This window comes from Arachis ipaensis, chromosome B9, assembly GCF_059453495.1.
Source record: "Arachis ipaensis isolate K30076 ecotype BB chromosome B9, ASM5945349v1, whole genome shotgun sequence".
NCBI lineage: Eukaryota > Viridiplantae > Streptophyta > Magnoliopsida > Fabales > Fabaceae > Arachis > Arachis ipaensis.
In genome coordinates this window covers 65,552,971-65,570,828 of record NC_142444.1, presented here as the reverse complement: position 1 = coordinate 65,570,828, position 17,858 = coordinate 65,552,971, and the positions used below count along the sequence as shown (strand labels likewise).

General features: G+C 37.5%; 1 non-coding gene across 1 annotated transcript; it reads left to right on the top strand.

Annotated features, from left to right (window-relative positions):
* The first annotated feature begins 1,865 nt into the window (after positions 1-1,865).
* Positions 1,866-1,973, top strand: LOC148544910 (small nucleolar RNA R71). Its single transcript, XR_015901432.1, has one exon. It is a non-coding gene; the product is annotated as a small nucleolar RNA R71 (small nucleolar RNA).
* Positions 1,974-17,858: the final 15,885 nt, after the last annotated feature.

Here is a 17,858-nt window from a genome sequence, read left to right as displayed (position 1 = left end):
CTAGTACCTTTGTTTTCAGTGCTTGTTAATGGCTTCCCAACACCAAACTTAGAATTGATGTTTGGGAGTTTAGTACAGCTTTGCACTGAAAGAGATGGTTAGAGCACTAAGTATTGCACCATTGTCTCTTTCTTATCAGAGGGAGAATTGGGATTGGACATCTTGAACAAGATGTAGTCCTCTCCTAGTTAGAAAACCATTTCTCCCTTTACCATATTAATCATGGCATTTACAGTAGCTAGAAAAAGTCTTTCGAGGATGATAGAATCATCCTCATCCTCTCCTATGCCCAAGACTATGAAGTTTGCAGGGATGTAGTGGTATTCAACCTTTACCAAGACATCCTCTACTAAGCCATATGGCTTCTTCATTGACTTGTCTGCCATCTCTAGTGAGATGTTTGCAGCTTATACCTCAAAGATTCCTAGCTTCTCCCTTACGGAGAGTGGCATGAGGTTTATGCTTGACCCTAGGTCACACAAAGCCTTCTCAAAGATCATGGTGCCTATGGTGTAAGCAATCAGGAAGCGCCCAGGATCTGGAAGCTTCTGAGGTAGCTTCTGCTGAACCAAAGTATTGAGTTCTTCGGAAAGCACTGGAGGTTCTTCCTTCAAAGGCTTTATACCAAATAGCTTTGCATTTAGCTTCATAAGAGCTCCTAGGTATTGAGCAACTTGCTCTTCTCTAGTGTCCTCATCCTCATCAGAGGATGAGTTTTCATCAGAACTCATGCACTGCAGAAGTGCATGCAAGGGAACCTCTATGGTCTATATGAGCCTTGGCTTCCTTTAGTTCTTTGATAGGGATTTCTTGAGTAGGTATTGAGCATTCAGAGGGTGTGCCATTACTGGCGTTCAACGCCAGCTCTTGTGACTCTTTGGGCGTTGAATACCAGGTTCCTTACCAACGCCCAGCAGGGCTGTCTTTGCTGGCGTTCAATGCCAGAGTCCCTGCCTGTTTGGGCGTTGAATGCCCAGTGAGGGCTTCCTCACTGGCGTTCAGCACCAGGCTCTTGGCCAGTTTGGGCGTTGGACACCTAGTTAGGCTTTCCTCACTGTCGTTCAATGCCATCCCATTCTCTCCAGATTTGGCCTCTACCTCTATGGTGATGGCCTTGTACTCTTCTCTTGGGTTTACTTTAGTGTTACTAGGAAGAGTATCAGGAGGAGTCTCAGGGATTCTCTTGCTCAGTTGACCAATTTGTACCTCTAAATTTCTGATGGAGGATCTTGTTTCAGTTATAAAACTATGATTGGTCTTAAAGAGGCTGGAGACTAGAATGGCTAAGTCAGAAAGGCTCTGCTTAGGAGTCTCTATATTCCCTTGAGAAGATGGGAATGGTGGCCTGTTGTTGAACTTATTCTGGGTTCTTCCACCTTGATTATTATTGAAGCCTTGCTGAGGCTTCTGTTGATCCTTCCATGAAAGGTTAGGATGGTTGCTGCATAAGGGATTGTAGGTGTTTCCATAGGGTTCCCCCATGTAGTTCACCTCCTCTATGGTGGGTTGATCAGGACCATAAGCTTCTCCTTCAGAGAAGGCTTCCTGAGTGCTGCCAACTGCAGCTTGCATTCCAGTTAAATGCTGAGAGATCATATTGACCTGCTGGGTCAAGATCTTGTTCTGAGCCAAAATGGTATTTAGAGTGTCAACTTCAAGAACTCCTTTCTTCTGAGGGACTCCAATGTTCACAGGATTTCTCTCTGAGGTGTACATAAATTGGTTGTTTGCAACCATCTCAATGAGTTCTCTTGCTTCTGCAGGCATTTTCTTCAAGTGAAATGATCCACCTGCAGAGCTATTCAATGATATTTTGGACATTTCAGACAGACCATCATAGAAAATTCCTAGGATAGACCATTCTGAGAGCATTTAGGAGGACACCTCTTGATCAGTTGCTTGCATCTTTCCCAAGCTTCATAGAGAGATTCACCTTCTTTTTGTCTGAAGGTTTGAAATTCCACTCTGATTTTGCTCATCCTTTGAGGAGGAAAGAATTTGGCCAAGAAAGCATTGACCAGCTTTTTCCAAGAGTCTAGGCACTCTTTTGATTGAGAATCCAACCATATTTTAGCTTTGTCTCTTACAGCTAAGGGAAAGATCATAAGTCAGTAGACCTCAGGATCCACTCCATTAGTCTTAACAGTGTCACAGATTTGCAAGAATTCTGACAGAAATTGATGTGGATCTTCCAATGAAAGTCCATGGAACTTACAATTCTGTTGTAGAAAAGAGACTAACTGAGGCTTAAGCGCAAAGTTGTTAGCTCTGATGGGAGGTACAGAGATGCTTCTGCCATAAAAATCAGAAGTAGGCATGGTGAAGTCACCAAGAACCTTTCTTGCCTCTCCTTCATGATTAGGTTCAGCTGCCATGTTGTCAACTTCCTGTTCAAAATTTTCTAAGAGGTTTCTTCCGGAGTGTTGTGCTTTAATTTGTTGTAAGCTCCTCCTTAAAGTCCTCTCAGGTTCACGATCAAGATTAAAGAGAGGCTCTTTATCTCTGTTCCTGGTCATAAACAAGAAAACACAGATACAACAAGAAAGGAAGCTTCTATGCCAGAGAACAAAGAACTCCTAGTGAGATGTGAGGGATAAAAGAAAGAAGAATGAAGATAGTAGAAGGAGAAGAAGAATTCGACTAATAGAAGTAGAAAGATAAACAAGAATTAAAATATTTTTGTTTTTGTTTTATTTATTTATTTATTTTGAAAATAAAAGTTAAATTAAAAATTAATTAATGAATTTCGAAAAAGACGAGAGAGAAATAGAAGAAGAAATTTTGAAAATTAGAAGAGAGAAGAATTAGTTAATAAGTTTTGAGAAAGAAGAAAGAGAAAACAAATAACTAATTAAGAAAGATTTGAAAACAAGATAGGATAGAAGATTAGAAAAGATTTGATTTTAAAATTATTTGAAAAAGTCAACAAGATAAGATAAGAATTGAAAAGATTTGAAAAAGATTTAATTTTAAAATTTAAAAGAAGACAAGATAGAAAAGATAAGATAAGTTACGTAAGAAAGATAAGATAAGGAAGTTAAGAGAAGATAAGTTTTAAATTAAAAAGATTTGAAATTTAAAATTTGAAATTTGAAATTTAAATTTTGAATTTTGAATTTGAAACAAGATAAGATAAAGATTTGAAAAAGATTTGATTTTTGAAAAGGTTTGATTTTAAAATTTGATTTGAAATAAGATAAGATAATATTTTTGAATTTTAAAGAAAGATAAAAAGATAAGATAAGATTTTGAAAAAGATATGATTTTTTTGAAAAGATTTGATTTTGAAAAGATTTGAATTTTGAAATTTAAAACTAAGATGAAATAAGATGATTTTGAAATTAAAATCTAAAATTTTTGTTGTAATTTTCGAAAATTAATACAAAGATAAGAAAAGATATTTTATTTTCTTGATTTTTTAATTTAATGAAGAAAGAGAAAAACACACAAAAAGACACCAAACTTAAAATTTTTAGATCTAAGATACCTACTATGCGAAAATTAAGAAGAAAAACACAAAGAGACACCAAACTTAAAAGTTTTAAGATCAAAACAAGAAGAAAAATAAGAACACTTTGAAGATAAAAAATAACACCATGAACAAAACTCAAAGAATTCAAAGAAAACACGAACATGCAAAGGACACCAAACTTAAAAATTTTGAAAACCACAAACATAAATTTTCGAAAATTATAAAGAAAAGACACAAGAAGCACCAAACTTAAAGATTGACACAAGAATCAAACAAAGAACACTATTTTTGAAAATTTTTAGAAAAAGACTCAAAGAAATTCGAAAATTCAACAAGAACAAAAATAAAAGACTCAAACCACAAATAAAGATTAATAAAGAAAATTAAAGGTTTTTAAAAAATATTTTTTTGATTTTTTGAAAAAAAAGAGAAAGAAAATAAAATAAAAGACTCTAACAAAATTAAAGACAATACCTAATCTAAGCAACAAGATAATCCGTCAGTTGTCCAAACTCGAACAATCCCCGACAACGGTGCCAAAAATTTGGTGCGCAGAATCCCACACTTCTGCACAACTGAACCAGCAAGTGCATTGGGTCGTCCAAGTAATACCTGAGTGAGTCAGGGTCGATCCCACGAGGATTGTGGTTTGAAGCAAGCTATGGTTATCTTGTAGATCTTAGTCAGGTGGGTAGAAAAGTTGTTGGATTTGGTTAAAAGCATAAAAGGAATAAAGATGGAATTACAAGGTTTGATTATAATCAGTGATAAGAAGATCGCTAAGGCTTGGAGATGCTTTGTTATTCTGAATTAATTCTGGTCTTACTGTCTTCTTCAACTGTGAATGATTTCTTCTATGGTAGGCTGTATGTGATCAACGCCGATTGAGAGGTCGCCAATGCTCCTCCAGATTTGAACCCCAGGGTTAGTGTGGATCTATTCTGATTGAGGGTGAAGCTTCTGCAGTCCATTCTCCTTAATGATCCTACTCAAAATGCCACAGACAAGGTTGAATCTTCTGGATCAGAGAATGCTGCACCTTTAGGTTCTAGCCTCTACTACAAAGACTCTAATCTCCCCATACCTCGGTTGAACTGGTGTGTCGAGAAGTCCCCAACGAAGTCGTGGATTAGCCGTCTAACAGATGTATAATCAAGCTAGTGGCTCAATGCTTTCTAGTTACGTAGTCACACAAACCCAAGAAGAACACGGGTGGTTGTCAGCATACGGTCTTAGAATGAAGAACGAAGATACATCTTAGAATAGAGAATCAAACACGGATTGAAATAGAACAGTAATACTTTTACTAATCCATAAAACTTAGCAGGGTTCCTCCCCTCAACCTAGGAGGTTTAGAAACTCATACTGATAGAAAATACAATGATAAAAATGTGTAAAGTTTGCGTCCTCCCTTTTATGAGAGGTGTAAAAATCTTTAAATACTAAACTAATGATTAAGGATTACATAAAAAAGGGTAAAACAGTCTTTTAGTGCTAAAATCCACTTCCGGGGCCCCTTGGTGAGTGTTTGGGCTGAGCTTTGATGTGTGATGACAAGTCATCATATACCCATTTCTCAAGCTAATTTCACTTGTTTCATTAGTTTTTATGCACTTTCTTGCACTGAAAGTTAGTAATTTGGAGTGGAATTGCATGGTTTCTTTGAATCAATCAACCACCCTTTAATTGACACAAAATCATGAGGTTTAAGCTAAAATTAATTGGTTTTTAAATGAATTTTAAGCTTTGTGAATTTTGTGATACTTTGATTGGTTGTTTTGATTACTTGTAGGTGAAGAAAAGAAAGAAACAAGGAAAGCGTGGCCCACAAGGAATGAACGCTAATGGCATTACTAATTAATGCTTATGCATGCATTGAAAATTTATGCCATGCATTATCATGAAGGCATGCATTTAACTAAGAATGAATTAAATGAATGCATGCTACATTAGCTTAACTAGTATCATTGGCTTATTCATTGAATAAATACCACGGCCAATGAAAGTATGCAAGCATTTAATCAATTATGCTAAGTGATAAAAAAACGTGATGCATTGGCATTAATTAAGAAATGCAAGCATGATTATTAAATGCCAACGTTTGCGCCAACGTTTGCCTCAAACGTTGAGGCAAACGTTGGCTAAAAAAATCAATCAGGGAGGAAGGCAATGTTTGCGCCAACGTTTGCCTCAAACGTGAGGTCAAACATTGGCACCACAAGAACAAGCAAAAGCACCCCTGGAGCAAACCAACGTTCAAACGTGAGGTCAAACGTTGGCACCATAGAAGCAAAGAAGAGCACCTCTGTTTGATGCATTGAGTGAGCCACGTTTGCGCCAACGTTTGCCTCAAACGTTGGGCCAAACGTTGGCCAAAAGAGTAGCATGGGAGAACCACGTTTGAGCTCACGTTTGACCTCAAATGTTGGCTCAAACGTGGAAGACAGCAACTTGGCCGAGCTGCTTAATGTCACACAAGGGACGTTTGAGTCAACGTTTGCCTCAAACGTTGACTCAAACGTGAATGGTTCATGGCCCGGTTCACTAATGAATTTCTTCCCAACACCAAGAACAATCAACGAAGGCTATTATCAACCCAATTCCATCAAGACTAAAGGCCCAATTCAAGGCTTAATGATCATTTGAAGAAAGTGTATAAATAGCTTAGGATTTGAAGTTTTTAGGGAGTTTTTCTTTGGAGAGTTTTCTTTAAGAATTTTCATAGTATTGATAGTAGAGAGCTTTTGGGTTTTGAGCATTTTGGAGATTTTGAGTCTTGGGTGTTGAAGAATTGAGGAAATTCTGTCTCAATCTCACCTTGAGATCTCTCTGTTTTCTTTACTACACTTTTTGAGAAATCAATATTTGAATTCCTTTCTTCTACTGCTTGATCTTTACTTTTCTTGCAATTGAATTCTAAATTTAGATCTAGGAAGGCATTGAGATCTAGACTTGGTTATCTAGTCTCTTGGGTCCTGAGATCTACATCTTTCAATTTCAATTTCCTTGTTTCGTTGCTACACCAAGCTTATTGTTATTGTCATTTGAGATTCGGTTTGATTGAATCCATACTTTATATTCCTGCTTGTTGCAATTTACTTTTCCTTGTTTAATTTCTGCAATTCCAATTCCCAACTCCTTTTATATTTCATGCAATTTACATTTCTTGTCATTTAAAATTTTTGCAATTTACATTTCTTGTGTTCTAAGTTTCTGCCATTTAATTTCTTGTTCTTTAAGATTCAGCTCTTTTTCTTTTCTGCTCCCTTTAATTTCCTGCAAATCACCCACTCCCCTTTACATTCTATGCAATTTAATTCCTGTCAACACAATTTCACACAATCAACACTTGTTTGCTTGACTAATTCAACCACTAAACTAAAGTTGTTCAATCCTTCAATCCTTGTGGGATCGACCTCACTCCCGTGAGTTTTATTACTTGATGCGACCCGTTACACTTGCCGGTGAGTTTTGTGTCGGATCGTTTTCCACACATCAAGTTTTTGGGGCGCCGTTGCCGGGGATTGAAATAGATTGACAATGATTAATTGAGGTGGTAGTTTAGATCAAGCACTTTTTCTTTAATTTTGACTAACCTACTAACTGTTTGAGTTTTTGCTTAAGCTAACTAAAACTTCATTCTAGCAATAGATTGAAGTATCACTGGTTGTGTGTTTCTTATTTTGTTTGTATGTCAGGTAGAGGGAGAGCTACTCTTATCTTATCCGAAGCTGACCAGAGAACTCTCAGGAGGTTAAGAAGAGCTGAGAGAGGGAAAGGTATTGTTGGAGAGGAAGAATCTGAAGAAGAATATCACGAGATGGAAGGAGATCCATCTAATCCCAATCCACCACAGAGGAGAGTGTTGGCCTCCTACACTTTTGCAAATCCCAGACACTGTGGAAGCAGCATCTTAACTCCCAATGTCAATGCAAACAATTTCGAGCTAAAATCACAACTCATTACACTTGTCCAGAACAATTGTTCCTATGGAGGCAGCCCATTGGAAGATCCCAACCAGCATCTATCTACCTTCTTAAGGATTTGTGACACTGTCACATCTAATAGCGTGAATCCTAAAACTTACAAGCTTCTGCTGTTCCCGTTCTCATTAAGGGACAAGGCCGCACAATGGCTTGAAACTTTTCCCCAAGGAAGTATCACTAGTTGGGATGATTTGGTGACTAAATTTCTAGCCAAATTCTATCCACCCCAAAGGGTTATCAGGCTGAAAACCGAGGTGCAGACATTCACACAATTAGATGCCGAATCCTTGTATGAAGCATGGGAGAGGTACAAAGCCTTAATCAGAAAGTGTCCTCCAGAGATGTTCAATGAATGGGACGTGCTGCAAAATTTCTATGAAGGCCTAACATTGAAATCTCAAGAGGCATTAGACCATTCTGCTGGAGGTTCACTACAACTGATGAAAACTGTTGAGGAAGCCCAGAATCTTGTGGACATGGTGGCCAACAATCAATATTTCTTTGCTCATCAAAGAAACCGCCAACCATCACAGAGAAAGGGGGTACTAGAACTGGAAGGAGTAGACTCCATTTTGGCTCAAAACAAGATGATGCAACAACAAATTCAACAACAGTTTGAACAAATGGCCAAAAGAATTGACAGCCTTCAAGTAGCAGCTGTGAACACAAGCCACCCATCACCTGTATGTGTGCAGAATGAAGAAAGCCAAGAAGAGCAACAACAGGAGCAAGTGCAGTACATGTATAACCAAAACTCTGGACAGAATGAAGTTTATGGTGATACCTACAATCCATCCTGGAAGAACCACCCAAACCTCAGATGGGGAGACAATCACAACCAGAACCAACAACCATGGCAGAGGAACTCAAACCAAAACATTTCAAGGAACAACCAAAACCACAACCAGCAGCAAACTAACCAAAACCCATACAGAAAACCTCAAAACAACTACCCCAACCCCAACCATTATCAATCCAATAACCAACCCACCAACCAAAATGCCTACCATTCACCATCCACACCTCACAACCCACCACAAGCATCACTAGAATCTCAAAGAATCACTAACTTGAAAACCTTGATAGACAAAATGTGGAAACACCAAGAAATGACAACCAAGAACCATGAAGCCTCCATGAAGAGCCTAGAGAGGCAGATTGGGTAAATCTCCAAGCAGATTTCTATTGAGAGACCTTCAAGCTCACTACCAATTGACACCATTCCTAATCCAAAAGAAGAGTGCAAAGCTGTACAACTACGGAGTGGAAAGACATTGGCAGACAACAACAAGGAGGTAACCAAGAAGCCTTTGGATAGCAACAAAGAATCATCAGAGAAAGGGGAAGCTAGCAATGAAGACATGACGACAAGAAAAAATGCCCCAGAGAAGCTTAAAGAGAAAGACAACCAGCCATATAGTTCAAAAGAAGCAATTCCGGGACAGCAGCAAGTGGAGAAGAGCATTACACCTCCACTACCATACCCTCAGAGGTTCAACAAAGAAACCAAGGATCAACACTTCCGCAAATTCCTGGAAACTTTCAAGAAGCTGGAAATCAACATTCCCCTGGCTGAAGCATTGGAACAGATGCCCTTATATGCCAAGTTCTTGAAGGAACTCATTAACAAGAAAAGAAGCTGGTTGGAGAAGGAAAATGTACTTCTCACTGAAGAATGTAGTGCGCTAATCAGAAAAGGACTTCCCCCCAAAGTGGAAGACCCCGGAGGTTTCTTCCTACCTTGCACACTCGGAAATCTACTCATCAACAACGGGATGTGTGACTTAGGAGCAAGCATAAACTTAATTCCATCATCATTAGTGAAAAAGCTTGGCATAGGAGAGGTAAAACCAATACAGATGTCTTTAGAATTGGTGGACTAGTTGGTAGTATACCCTAAAGGAGTGATTGAAAACCTTTTAGTTAAGGTTGATAAGTTCATTTATCCTGCGGATTTTGTAATCTTGGAAACAGAAGAAGAAGAAAACAATTCGATTATCTTGGGAAGGCCATTTTTAGCTACCGCCAGAGCCATCATAGATGTAGAGCAAGGAGAACTAACTCTCAGGATGCATGAGGAAAGCATTACTCTGAAAGTGTTTCCAGAACAACAAAATTCTGAAGAAAGAAGCCAAGTAATCAATGACTGTTTCCCAAGGCAAGCAATCAACAATTCAGTAAAGCAGAAGAATGAACATATGCAAGGAAAAGAAGGTACTCAAAAAGAAATTTGGAAGATAAACAAGAAGGAAAGTGCCACAACTAAAGCTACTGTCAAGGAAGAAAGGTTAACAAGAAAAAGGAAGAAAAACAAGAAGAAGGCTCACAAAGGGTAGAAGAATAAAAAAATCCCAACTGAAGGATTCTCCAAAGGCGACAAGGTGCAATTTGTATATCAACAGCTGGGAACTGAGGATCACTACACTGTTAACCAAGTACTCTCTCTCGAGCACATTGAAATTAAGCATCAAGGCACACAAAGAAGGCTTACAGTGAGGGGGATAAGCTGCGACATTTCAGTCATCAACCACCCTAAGGGGATCAATGTCAAGCTAATGACAATAAAGAAGCGCTTGTTGGGAGGCAACCCAACCTGAGGTAGTTTTCTTCTCATAGTTTTTTCAATAAAAATGTTGAATAATTAAGTATGTATTGCAAGGAGCTAAGTTTGGTGTTCAACACCAAAACAATTTAAGGGAGAATGAAGGATTCTAAGTTTGGTGTTCCACCAAAAATCTCATTTAAAAGCATACTCTCACCTCCTGCATAATGCTAGCTCCAAGCAATCAGACAAATTATTCAACCATTTAATTGCTTTTTAGTTTTGGTTCTATAACCTTTAGCAAGGCCAAAAGAATTCATAAGTGAACAACCTGTTGCATTAGAAACAGTGGCAAGGAATTAAGTTTGGTGTTCCCACACCAAATTAAATCCAAAAGCCACACTCAATTCATGCATACTAACCAGTCACCTAAGGGCTTGAGAAGCAAGCAACTTTTGAGAATTGTGCAGGGAACTAACCACCATTTGAAGACATTATGCATCATAACTCAAAAAAGAACACAACGGAAGGAAGAACCAAGGGGCTGCAACTTCAAAGGTTGTATCTAAACTTAATCCTTGCTGTTATGAATTGTTTTGAATCCGGGAACCCTTATGTATCTTGCTAAAGTGTTTATCTGGTTGCAAGTGGAGTTGTTTGTTAAGTATGCTGATCTGCATAATGCTTGTTATTCATCACTTAGCTTTGAATTCTGTTTTGTTTCCCATATGCTTGAATAAAAGAGAAATTTTTGAATTAGAAAGTAAATATCCAATGTTGCATAAGTTAGAATGGAAGTTGGTGGTGGTATGTGTTTGATTCAATTGTTAGTTCATAGAATAATTGCTGCATAATGACATGTTACTTGAAGCTTAAGCTGGTTTGCTGCTATGATCCTTCAATTAATAAAAATCCCTTGAGAACAAAATAACACAGAAAGAAAAGGAAGAAGAAAAAGCCAATGTGGCAAGAAAAACAAAGAATAAGGCTAGATACCAATAGCTTGGACCCTAGGACATATGCCTGTGGTGTTCTTGTACTAGGATATGCTTGGACAAGTAGATTCTAAGGGGTATTTCAAAACCTGGCCACTTAGATCAACTGATTTGGGATGGCCAATTGAAAGTCCATAATAAAGAGCAACCTAGTTACAAAGCATTTAGTTATCCAAAGAGATGCTGGGCATCAATGATCCTAGGAAGAAAAAGGTGAGCCATGTGTCTGTGGTGAAGAAATGTTGAGTGAAATTAAGCCAAAGGCCACTGCAACATTTGCCACCAAGCCTTCAATCAATAATAAGCTCTAATGCAAAAGAAAGAAGAAAAAGCTAACAAGGGAAATAAACAAAAAGTAAGGTATTGTAGCAGCAACCTCGGTGAACCCTTTAGGAGACATTGTTTGTTTTGACAGCGAGTAATAAATGAACTACTATTGATCTGCATAAAACCCCATAAACCAAATTCAACTATCTGCCTAATAAGGACATATATGCTTTTCTATTTCATTCTATCTTCTCTTATGTTTAGTGCTTGCTTGGGGACAAGCAAGATTTAAGTTTGGTGTTGTGATGACAAGTCATCATATACCCATTTCTCAAGCTAATTTCACTTGTTTCATTAGTTTTTATGCACTTTCTTGCACTGAAAGTTAGTAATTTGGAGTGGAATTGCATGGTTTCTTTGAATCAATCAACCACCCTTTAATTGACACAAAATCATGAGGTTTAAGCTAAAATTAATTGGTTTTTAAATGAATTTTAAGCTTTGTGAATTTTGTGATACTTTGATTGGTTGTTTTGATTACTTGTAGGTGAAGAAAAGAAAGAAACAAGGAAAGCGTGGCCCACAAGGAATGAACGCTAATGGCATTACTAATTAATGCTTATGCATGCATTGAAAATTTATGCCATGCATTATCATGAAGGCATGCATTTAACTAAGAATGAATTAAATGAATGCATGCTACGTTAGCTTAACTAGTATCATTGGCTTATTCATTGAATAAATACCACGGCCAATGAAAGTATGCAAGCATTTAATCAATTATGCTAAGTGATAAAAAAATGTGATGCATTGGCATTAATTAAGAAATGCAAGCATGATTATTAAATGCCAACGTTTGCGCCAACGTTTGCCTCAAACGTTGAGGCAAACGTTGGCTAAAAAAAATCAATCAGGGAGGAAGGCAACGTTTGCGCCAACGTTTGCCTCAAACGTGAGGTCAAATGTTGGCGCCACAAGAACAAGCAAAATCACCCCTGGAGCAAACCAACATTTGCGCCAACGTTTGCCTCAAACGTGAGGTCAAACGTTGGCGCCATAGAAGCAAAGAAGAGCACCTCTGTTTGATGCATTGAGTGAGCCACGTTTGTGCCAACATTTGCCTCAAACGTTGGGCCAAACGTTGGCCAAAAGAGTAGCATGGGAGAACCACGTTTGAGCTCACGTTTGACCTCAAACGTTGGCTCAAACGTGGAAGACAGCAACTTGGCCGAGCTGCATAATGTCACACAAGGGACGTTTGAGTCAACGTTTGCCTCAAACGTTGACTCAAACGTGAATGGTTCATGGCCCGGTTCACTAATGGATTTCTTCCCAACACCAAGAACAATCAACGGAGGCTATTATCAACCCAATTCCATCAAGACTAAAGGCCCAATTCAAGGCTTAATGATCATTTGAAGAAAGTGTATAAATAGCTTAGGATTTGAAGTTTTTAGGGAGTTTTTCTTTGGAGAGTTTTCTTTAAGAATTTTCATAGTATTGATAGTAGAGAGCTTTTGGGTTTTGAGCATTTTGGAGATTTTGAGTCTTGGGTGTTGAAGAATTGAGGAAATTCTGTCTCAATCTCACCTTGAGATCTCTCTGTTTTCTTTACTACACTTTTTGAGAAATCAATATTTGAATTCCTTTCTTCTACTGCTTGATCTTTACTTTTCTTGCAATTGAATTCTAAATTTGGATCTAGGAAGGCATTGAGATCTAGACTTAGTTATCTAGTCTCTTGGGTCCTGAGATCTACATCTTTCAATTTCAATTTCCTTGTTTCGTTGCTACACCAAGCTTATTGTTATTGTCATTTGAGATCCTGTTTGATTGAATCCATACTTTATATTCCTGCTTGTTGCAATTTACTTTTCCTTGTTTAATTTCTGCAATCCCAATTTCCAACTCCTTTTATATTTCATGCAATTTATATTTCTTGTCATTTAAGATTTTTGCAATTTACATTTCTTGCGTTCTAAGTTTCTGCCATTTAATTTATTGTTCTTTAAGATTCAGCTCTTTTTCTTTTCTGCTCCCTTTAATTTCCTACAAATCACCCACTCCCCTTTACATTCTATGCAATTTAATTCCTGTCAACACAATTTCACACAATCAACACTTGTTTGCTTGACTAATTCAACCACTAACCTAAAGTTGTTCAATCCTTCAATCCTTGTGGGATCGACCTCACTCCCGTGAGTTTTATTACTTGATGCGACCCGGTACACTTGCCGGTGAGTTTTGTGTTGGATCATTTTCCGTACATCAATGAGACCCACGTGCTAGGAGGCCTCTAGGGCATTGAACGCTGGCTAGGGGGTCCTTTATGGGCGTTGTATGCTGGTCTTCTCCTTTGGGCGCTGGACGCCAGAATAGGGCAGGAGGCTAGCGTTGGACGCCAGTTTTGGGCCTTCAATTCTGAAGTAAAGTATGGACTATTATACATTGCTGGAAATCTCTGGATGTTAGCTTTCCATAGCCGTTAAAAACTCTCTATTTGGACGTCTGTAGCTCCAGAAAACTCTTTCGAGTTCAAGGAGGTCAGATCCAGACAGCATCTGCAGTGCTTTCTTTATCTCTGAATCCGACTTTTGCTCCAGCTCCTCAATTTCAGCCATAAAATACCTGAAATTACATAAAAACACACAAACTCAAAGTAGAATCCAAAAATATGAATTTTACACTAAAACCTGTGAAAACTTAATAAAACTTAAACAAAACATGCCAAAAAGCGTATAAAATATCCGTTCATCAAAGCTTCAAGATTATACTATGTGCAGAGAGATCTCAATCTTCTATTGTTGCCACTAACTAAAATAACTTCTAAATAAATATGGAGTTAACTAACAAAGAGATATATTATAAATTTTAGCTTCATAACAACTCAGTATATTCAAGGATTCAAGGTGTTTTTGCAGAAGAAAAAAGAACCAGAAAAACTATCGTAAGTCATTTTTACAGGCTTGTGTATTCTTCTAGTGAGAAAATCTAATTAGCAGATTTCTGTGATTGGAGAAGATTCCAAAATAGATATGGTGAAAAAGCCCTAGCAGAATGGATTGGAATTTGGATTAGGGAATAGAGTACTTCCCTGAACAAATTGAAGAAATAGAGGTTATCAGATAGTAATAATAGAACAAATTGAACTCCTTGTAAACAAATTGAACAAATTGATGAAGACGACGGTGATGGCACCGAGATCTCAGAAGACGACTATGATGGCACTGTGAGTTTAGAAGATGACGGCGGCACTGCGAGCTCAGACGACGACACCGGCACTGCGAACTTAGAAGACGACAACGTCACGAATGGAGAGGGTGTTGTGTTGTGCGGTGCTTCTGGCAGTGCACATCCATGGTGGAAGGGTAGAAGTATACCTCGGTAACCGTTTGAGAACGTGATAATGGTCACTGGTGAGGCTGAGTTAGGGTTAGTGAGGGTAGAGTAATTTAGCAAATTTTTAAATTAGCGACCAATTTAGTGACCAATTAGTTATAATGTTATTATGAAGCGATCAGTAAATCGGTCGCTAAGTAAAAAATAATGACTAATTTAGTGACCAATCGTTTTACATTAGTATCTACATTTGGTTGCTAAATCAGTCGCTTTTTTAACTATTAGGAACCGATTTAGCGACCACTAGCTTAGCGACCAAGTTAGTGACCAACCTTTTTCAGCTTAATTCTCTATTGGTTGCAAAATCGGTCATTAAATTAAAAAATAGCGACCGATTTTGTAACCAATAATTCCAAGTGTTACTTCCTCATTTCGCTTGCTAATTCGGTTGCTAAGTTAAAAATAGCGACCAATTTTAGCGACCAACTTTATGTTACTCATATAAAAATCTTATCGGTCGCTATTAGTGACCGATTTCTTTGGTCACTAAAATTGGTCACTAATTGTAATTTAGCGAAAGATTTAGCGACCAACATTTTTCCAATCCTTGAAATACTATATCGGTTGCTAAATCAGTTGCTATTTGCAACCAATTTTTTCGGTCACTAAAATCGGTCGCTATTCTGAAACTTTCTTGTAGTGAATGTCGAGAAATCCTTAATAACTTGTAACGGAATGACGATTATGAGAGTTCGGAATGAGGAACAACTTACTGTAATTTGGGGACTATGGAGACAGAGCAGCAATGGCAACTTCTAGCGGCAACAAAAGCTCCGGTGGCATCGCAAGTGGCTTCTCCCTCTCCCATCGCGTCATCTCTCTCTTTCTCTCCTCATAATTTTCTGGCAACAGCGGCTCGAATGACAGCAATGACGGTGATTGGAAGCAGCTCCTCTGGAGGCGACGATCGAGGGCTCAATGATGACGGCAGAATGGCAAGGACGATCTCCTTGATGAATAGAAAATTACGACGGTTTGGAAATTTAGCAAAACAATTTCTTCGTTGATAGCATAGTCCAAACCGACAAGTAATCCTCCCAATCAAAGTTTAAATTTCTAATTCAAATTAACTGAGAGTAATTAAACCTCGGGTCGTCTTCCCTAGGAACTAATGCCTAAGAGTGCACAAAATTGGTTATGAGAATCAAAAGGGGTTTTCAATAAAGAAACAAACAATTAAAGAGATAAAAGAACGATGCAAAATTGTAATTAATAAACTAATAAAGGAATAAAAGAACTATGTATGTAATATGGACAAGTATGACTCAAAATTGAGGAAATTGTGGTTTAAAACATAAATGGAACCTTGACTTGGGATGAGTTATGGAATCTCTTCCTTGTCATAACCACAACTATGATAATTATGATGGATTAATCTCACTTAGTCTACCCTTAACATCGAAGAGTAAGTCAAGTGAGCATAATTGTTATTAATCCACAAATCCTAGCTATCTTACTAATTACCTTAGTAAGAAGCTAGCGTTAGTGGAAACAATAACAACTAACAACCCAAGCATTATCACTAAATGTCAGACAATATGACTCTAGTAATCCATATACTCATTTCCCCAAGTCAAGGGGTGAAAATCTACCCCATAATCAAAATTGGCATTTCATCAAACACATGGAGGGCATAATCATAAAACATGGCAAAATTAGAAAATTACTTAAAACTATGAACAACCAATGATCAAAAACAACAAAGGCAACTCAAACAACTATAAAATAACTAACAATCATCAAATCAACCAACTAGAAATCAAAATTGCAAAAGTATGTATATATTGACAAAGTGCATTAAAATATAAGAAAGTGTAGAACAAGTAGTATAATAAAAGAGAAAATTAAACAAATACTTACAATGAAAATTGCTAGAATCCAAAATCAAAACTTGAACTATAAAATTCTACAAAACCCTAATTGAAAACCCTAAGAAACTTGAGAGAAAATCTAACATAAAACTACCCTAAAACTATCCTAAATGTGTAGTATGAAGTATGATATTGTATATTCTCAATTGGTGTTGCTTCCCCCTTCATATATTCTCCCAAAGCCTTCATAAATGGGCCAAAAAGCCCCTCAAATTGCGAGCCATGTGACTTTTTAATGAAGTCACACGTAGGGACTTGTGCGTATGCACAGAGATGTGCATGGGCACAGGTGCTGATTTTGACCCTTGTGCGTAGGCACACTCTGAAAATGCTTCTCTCCTTTGATTTCTTCATGTTTTCTCCGAATTCCATGTTTTTTTTCCACTCTTTTCAAGTCATTCCAACCTATTACACCTGAAATCACTCATCAAAACCATCAAGGCATCGAATGGAATGAAAGTGGAATAAAATTGATTAAATTAAGCACAAAATAGTATGTTTTCACAGTTAGGCACAATTTAGAGAGAAAACACAAAAGTATGCTATTTAGGTGAATAAATGTGAGTTTGTATGATGAAATCCACTCAAATCAAACCAAAATTTATCATCAAATATGGATTCATCAATTCCCCCACACTTAAACAATATCATGTCCTCATGCTAATCACAATCAAAGGAGAAGGGTAAAAGGGCAAGCAACTTATTCAATGCATCTACCTATGTGCATGCAACTATGCAAAATGCTATCTATCTATATCTATACTATGGTTCCCTATGGAGTTTGGCAAAAATAAATAATAGAATTCCAATCAATCCAAAATAGATCATTAGGGTCAAGGCAAGAGATCAATGCAATGTGACCAATGTCCAAAGATTTGATTTGAAATTTTCAAAAACTAACAAGCAACTTGCGAGAAGATACAAGATAAGAAATGGAAACATAGAATTGAGCAACTGAACCCCTCACCGGATGTGTTTACGCTCTAATCGCTCAGTGTTTAGGGCTTAATCACTCAATTCTCCTTTAGTCATGTTTTCTAGGATTTGCTAGTCATCTAACAATCAACAAATACTTGATGCATGAATGCAAATATCATGAGATCTTTGGAGGGTTGTAATGGGGCTAGGATAAATGTATGATTAATATGGTTAAGTGGACTAGTAAATTGGATCTTTGATTAGCTCAAGTATCCCACCTAATCCTATATTAACCTATTTACACCAAAGAAAACAACCTAACTTCCCATTCATTTCCCTTTTCACATTCACTCATGCATCTTCTTTCTAATTCAACCACATATGTATTCTTTATTTACATTCTTATTA